This window comes from Sardina pilchardus, chromosome 6, assembly GCF_963854185.1.
Source record: "Sardina pilchardus chromosome 6, fSarPil1.1, whole genome shotgun sequence".
In the NCBI taxonomy this organism is placed as follows: domain Eukaryota; kingdom Metazoa; phylum Chordata; class Actinopteri; order Clupeiformes; family Clupeidae; genus Sardina; species Sardina pilchardus.
Window position 1 is genome coordinate 1,274,771 of NC_084999.1, and position 7,500 is coordinate 1,282,270.

The 7,500-nt window shown below is 38.4% G+C and overlaps 1 protein-coding gene across 1 annotated transcript in view; it reads left to right on the plus strand.

Annotated features, from left to right (window-relative positions):
* Window positions 1-7,500, plus strand: part of ptdss1a (phosphatidylserine synthase 1a) — a 31,366-nt gene that overhangs the window by 15,378 nt on the left and 8,488 nt on the right.

A 7,500-nucleotide genomic window follows, 5' to 3' on the forward strand; every position in this document is an offset into this window, starting at 1 on the left:
GAGTGTGTGAGTGTGTGAGTGTGTGAGTGTGTGAGTGTGTGAGTGTGTGAGTGTGTGAGTGTGTGAGCGTGTGAGCGTGTGTAGAGTGTGTGAGAGTGTGTGAGAGTGTCACTCTAGCTGTCCCTCAACCTTGTGTATGTGAGTTTGTGAGAGAGTATGTGAGTCACTCAAACTGCCCTTCATGACCTGGTATTTTTGTGTGTGTGTGTCTCTCTCGAAATGGTCCAAAAACCGGAAGCGAACACATTTTTTGGATGAAGGTAACCAATGCCGGAAACAAATCAAATGTTCAAGAGTTAAAGCGTCGTCATAACGACGTTAGATAACCGGTTAATAACGACATTAGATAACCGGTTAATAACGACATTAGATAACCGGTTAATAACGACATTAGATAACCGGTTAATAACGACATTAAATAACCGGTTAATAATGACAAGATAACGGGTTAATAACGACATTAGATAACCGGTTAATAACGACGTTAGATAACTGGTTAATAACGACATTAGATAACTGGTTAATAACGACATTAGATAACCGGATTATAACGACATTAGATAACCGGTTAATAACGACCCCGCGCCTGAATTCAGACACCGTGTGTGTAGCTGTTAGTCTTGATATCTAATGTGCTTTGATTTAGATTTACGCACACCAGCACACACATTCATACACACACCAGCACACACGCTCATACACACACCAACACACACGCTCATACACACACCAACACACACACTCACACACACCAACACACACTCACACACACCAACACACACACTCATACACACCAACACACACACTCATACGCATGCTAACACACACACTCATACACACACACACACACACACACACACACTCATACGCACATTGAAGCTTTAAGGTTGATTTAAAAAGCCAATGTCCTAGTACTGCACACCACCCATGAATCAATTTGTGAAGGCATTTCAAAAAGAAATTTGTCATTTTTAAAGGAACTTTATTAACTGTTATTCTGTAACGTTCTAACCGCACGTGTGTGTGTTTGCGTATAGGTGTGTGCGTGTGTGTCTGTGTGTGTGCGTGTGTGTGTTTATGTTTCCACAGTGAGTGTGAGGCTTCAGGATGCTGGCCCCTCTCTCGACTTTTGTGTGTGTGTGTGTGTGTGCGCGTGTGTGTGATTATGTTTCCACAGTGAGTGTGAGTCTTCAGGATGCTGGCCCCTCTCTCGACTTTTTGTGTGTGTGTGTGTGTTCATCTGCACCACAGGATCACGTCCGGCTATTATTAGACCAACCCCCACACACTACACACACACACACACACACACACACACACACACACACACACACACACACACATCCCCCATGCACATACATGCACACATGCAACAATAAGCAAAAGCTTTGACAAGCCATACAAGATCATTATATATATACAGTATATATATGTGTGTGTGTGTGTGTGTGTGTGTATGTGAGAGTGAGAGAGTAGAGATGTTTATTGCATAATTATTTACGTATGGGTAAGTGTACCCATGTTTGTATGTTGTGTTGTTGTATGCGTATTGCGTCCTATTGTTCCTGTGAAAGCATTGGCAATGCATACACACACATACACACACGCACGCGCGCACACACACACAAACACAAGCAAAGACCTTGAAATAACAATGACGTAGAACAATAAAATAATTTATTTAATTGATTTTGATTTGATATAATTGAGAGAGATTGGGCATAAGACATTGTGATTATTAATGCAATACTCTTACTGGTTTACCTTGTTGTTATTTCAAGGTCTTTTGTGTGCGTGTGTCCGTGTTCATGTGTGTGTGTGTGTCTGCATGTGTCAGTGTGTGTCTGTGTCTGAAGGTTGTGTTATGCACACCCACATCAGAGTTGCAGTGTGTGTGTGTGTGTCTGTCTGAAGGTTGTGTTACCCACCCACATCATGGTTTCTCAGAAAACACACACACACTTTTTTTCCTCCCGCTTTGTTTTCTGTTGCCCGCTCTTGCTCTCTCTCTCTCACTCTCTCTCTCTCTCACCCTCTCTCTCTCTCTCTCTCTCTCTCTCTCTCTCTCTCTCTCTCTCTCTCTCTCTCTCTCTCTCTCTCACTTTTTCTTTCTCTGCGTCCCCATCCTCCTCTTTCACACCCCCCCATCTCACACTCTTCTTCCTCCTCAGCTGCGTTATTCGTTGTTCAGTGTTCGGCTTCATTCAGCATCTCGTCCTTCTCCTGTCCCAGCATGGCCCCAGTGATTATTAGTGATTATTGGTGATTATTGGTGATTATTGGTGATTATTAGTGATTATTGGTGATTATTAGTGATTATTAGTGATTATTGGTGAATATTAGTGATTATTGGTGATTATTAGTGATTATTGGTGTTCATCTGCAGTGCCCCAGCATGGCCTCAGTGATTATTAGTGATTATTGGTGATTATTAGTGATTATTAGTGATTATTGGTGTTTACAGTTAAGCCCAAAATTATTAGCCCCCCTGAAATTTTGGAACATTACTCTAAAATTCTCCTTAAATTTTTCATCCCTGATCAAATTTTAAAAATCAAACATTCGCCAGTGTTATTATGTAGAATCTGGTGCATTTTGGAGTGTTAATATATTATTAGGAATGCTTAATCTCAAATTGTGTGAAAAGTGGAGTGGTCAAAATTAATAGCCCCCATGTGATTTTTTTGCTTTTAAACACACACGACCAACCTGTCACCTTTCAAGCCACACCTTTGCAGTTAGTTAATGTCCAGCCAACACCTGAACACCCAACCAGCATTGATTGTTTACCTAAAGACTTCAAGGAACAGGCCTACGGGCACTTGGACACCTGTCTGAGAGGGGACTGCCTTTACAGGCATACTGAAGATAAAGGAAATCTGTCTGGACCTCAGAAAGAACATCATTGAGGCCTATAATATGGAGAAAGACTACACTGTAATCTCTAGATGCTTCACAGTCTGTAGAACAGCCGTGCAAGGCATCATTACAAAGTACAAAGAGTTCCAAGTTTGTGCATAACAAACCTAAGTGTGGATGAAAATGCTAAATATCTCAATCTAGAGAGAAAAATCATCAGGGATGTTAGCAAGCAACCCTGCACATCCGCCAAAATGATAGTTGCTGACCTTGAGACCTCTGGGGTTAAAGTCTTGAGGAAGACAGTAGCGAGGGATTTTTATTGTGGAGGCCTCCAAGGTCATCGGCTGAGAAAAAACCCATTACTCCAAAAGGGGTGCTTCAAAGTCAGACTGAACTTTGCCCATGCACATTTAAAAGCTAAAAATGAGTTTTGGAAAACTGTCCTTTGGTCTGATGACATTAAACTGGAGCTCTTTGGGCCCATGGATGTTGCCTATGTTTGGCGAAAAAAGGGAAGGCCTACAACCATAAAAATACAGTTCCCACAGTGAAGCATGGTGGTATGAGCATCATGTTATGGGGCTGTGTTGCTGTCTCAGGCACAGGGAGCCTTGTTTGGGTGCATGGGATCATGAAAAAGAAAGATTATGTTGACCTTTTGAGGGATAACATCAAGACGCCTGCTCTTAGTCTAGGCTTAGGTCACCACCAGGTCTTTCAGCATGATAATAACCCAAAGCATAGTGAAAAGTGGTCTAAAACGCCCTAAAGGATACCAAAATCAAGGTGCTGGAATAGCCTACACAGAGACCAGACCTCAACCCCATTGAGAATCTGTGGCACGTGCTTAAAGCAAGAGTCCATACAAGAAAACCATGCAGTTTGGACGAGCTGGAGCTAAAGAGTGCTTAAGAGATATGTGCCAACCTAGTAAAAGACTTTTCAAAGAAGTTGTTGTCAATTGAAGCAAAGAAAGGCTATACTATTGACTATTAATGGTCTGGGGGCTAATAATTTTGAACATGTCAATTTTTGCTTTTCTTGTCACAAATCAGAGCATGAGTAAACAATGATCATCAAACTTTGTGGGCATACTGTTTTTGCGCTTCTGTAATCATATAAACTAGGCACATTTTTGGAAATGGTCATTTTCATGTATAAACAAAGGATTATGTCTGAATTCATAAGGGGGGCTAATAATTTTGGGCTTAACTGTATCTGCAGTGCCCCAGCATGGCCCCAGTGATTATTAGTGATTATTGGTGATTATTAGTGATTATTGGTGATTATTAGTGATTATTGGTGATTATTAGTGATTATTAGTGATTATTGGTGATTATTAGTGATTATTAGTGATTATTGGGGATTATTGGTGATTATTAGTGATTATTGGTGTTTATCTGCAGTGCCCCAGCATGGCCCCAGTGATTATTAGTGATTATTAGTGATTATTGGTGATTATTGGTGATTATTAGTGATTATTGGTGATTATTAGTGATTATTAGTGATTATTGGGGATTATTAGTGATTATTAGTGATTATTGGGGATTATTGGTGATTATTAGTGATTATTGGTGTTCATCTGCAGTGCCCCAGCATGGCCCCAGTGATTATTAGTGATTATTGGTGATTATTAGTGATTATTAGTGATTATTGGGGATTATTAGTGATTATTAGTGATTATTGGGGATTATTGGTGATTATTAGTGATTATTGGTGTTCATCTGCAGTGCCCCAGCATGGCCCCAGTGATTATTGGTGATTATTGGTGATTATTAGTGATTATTAGTGATTATTGGTGATTATTGGTGTTCATCTGCAGTGCCCCAGCATGGCTTCAGTGATTATTAGTGATTATTGGTGATTATTGGTGATTATTAGTGATTATTGGTGTTCATCTGCAGTGTCCACGCAAAATAAAAACAAAAGAACACTATATCCACCATTTTAATGCATTCTCATATATATATATATTTATTATCATTATTTTGTTTTCCAAATAATTTCAGTGGAACTGTAATTGGGTTATTGTTATTTGCTTGATCTTTACGCAATCAAAATAACTTTTATTGATTTTACCCGAAATACACAATTGAATAACATGACTAAGCGTTTTGGAAAAGAGCTCTTCAAATGTGCACACACTAACACGTACATACACAAACATACACACACACACAAGCCCTTAGATAATAATATGTGTGTTCTGTTGCGGGGCGGTGATGTCAATGGAGGCATTCTAGACTGTAGAGTAGGGTGGTCCTTATTTAACCTTTTTGCTAAATTTTTGAAATATGCAAAAAGTTTGACAAAAAAATTATATTTAGAGGTAGCTCAATCATGTGGAAGATTGCCTATGTTGAGCTATGCGGCGTTATTGTGATATGTCAGTACTATTAAAAGTTGCAGCAAGCTAACTACATGTTATTATTGCAGCAAATTAACTACATGTTATTATTGCAGCAAACTAACTACATGTTATTATTGCAGCAAATTAACTACATGTTATTATTGCAGCAAACTAACTACATGTTATTATTGCAGCAAATTAACTACATGTTATTATTGCAGCAAACTAACTACATGTTATTATTGCAGCAAATTAACTACATGTTATTATTGCAGCAAACTAACTACATGTTGTTATTTCAGCAAACTAACTACATGTTGTTATTGCAGCAAACTAACTACATGTTGTTATTGCAGCAAACTAACTACATGTTGTTATTGCAGCAAACTAACTACATGTTATTATTGCAGCAAATTAACTACATGTTATTATTGCAGCAAATTAACTACATGTTGTTATTGCAGCAAATTAACTACATGTTGTTATTGCAGCAAATTAACTACATGTTGTTATTGCAGCAAACTAACTACATGTTGTTATTGCAGCAAACTAACTACATGTTGTTATTGCAGCACATTAACTACATGTTGTTATTGCAGCACATTAACTACATGTTATTATTATTGCAGCACATTAACTACATGTTATTATTATTGCAGCACATTAATTACATGTTATTATTATTGCTGCAAATTAACTACATGTTATTATTGCTGCAAATTAACTACATGTTATTATTATTGCTGCAAATTAACTACATGTTATTATTGCAGCACATTAACTACATGTTATTATTGCAGCACATTAACTACATGTTATTATTGCAGCAAATTAACTACATGTTATTATTGCAGCAAATTAACTACATGTTATTATTGCAGCAAATTAACTACATGTTATTATTGCAGCAAATTAACTACATGTTATTATTGCAGCACATTAACTACATGTTATTATTGCAGCAAATTAACTACATGTTATTATTGCAGCAAATTAACTACATGTTATTGAAATCAGAGCAACATGCGACATGACAACCACGACAACCATCTCAAAAAAAGTGTGAAGTTTTCAACAGTCCCTTTATTTCTGATTGTAGCAGAGGAAGACTGATTGTCTGATTGTAGCAGAGGAAGACTGATTGTCTGATTGTAGCAGAGGTATAACACTGCTGGTCTCTTTGAGATTTAGATGATGGTGAAGAAATGATCCAAGTTCCATTCTAATAGATGGCGGTTTTAATCCAACTAATTCTGTATGGTAGAACCAATCAAATAAGCTTCACTTGTTCACTTCCTCCATGACTTTTTCTCTTGGTACACAACACAGCTGCAAGCTGCCTTTGCTTGCCTTTTCCTCTTGCAGTTGAAGTATATATTTGATCCCGTGAGGGAGATGTAGTCTCTGCAGTTATCCCAATCTGTGCATTAGTGAGACACACACAGGTGAGGTGAAGCTCCCACTAAGCAGTAAGCTGTCTGCTCAGGGAGCAGTGAGGAGTTAAGTGTTCAGTCTCAAGCTCAAAGCCCTAACCAGTAGGCCACGGCTGCCCCACACATATTTGGGCACATATTTGGGGTTCCGTGGATACAATTGTTTAAATGTTTTAATGAAGATGATCATCAATAGGAATATGTATTGATTCCACCAGGAAAGGTAAAACTGCTAAACCGCGTCATGGATGGGTTAATTTGGATTTAGTTTCGACAATAAGTAAACTGAGATATGAGTTTAAAATATGTATCTAAAATACATATTTAGGAATATATGGTGCATTAGATTCTTGTATGGAGATTTATTTTTTTAATTTCACCAGCCAGTTGCAATACCAATTCAAATTATTTGTTTTTATGACAATCATCACAATCTCAAAAGTTTAAAGCTATTGAGCTACCAGTAATTATTATGCTACTGCCATAAAAAAATGGCATGCTGTATTTTCTCATATAAAGGAACAATTTGAAGGGTTAAGAGCATGACAATTGAAGACTTCTTAAAATAAGGACCACCCTACTGTAGAGAGTGTGTGCTCAAAGGACCATCCTACTGTAGAGTGTGTGTGTGCTCAAAAGACCATCCTACTGTAGAGTGTGTGTGTGTGTGTGTGCTCAAAGGACCACCCTACTGTAGAGTGTGTGTGTGCTCAAAGGACCATCCTACTGTAGAGTGTGTGTGTGTGTGTGCTCAAAGGACCACCCTACTGTAGAGTGTGTGTGTGTGTGTGCTCAAAGGACCACCCTACTGTAGAGTGTGTGTGTGTGTGTGCTCAAAGGACCATCCTACTGTAG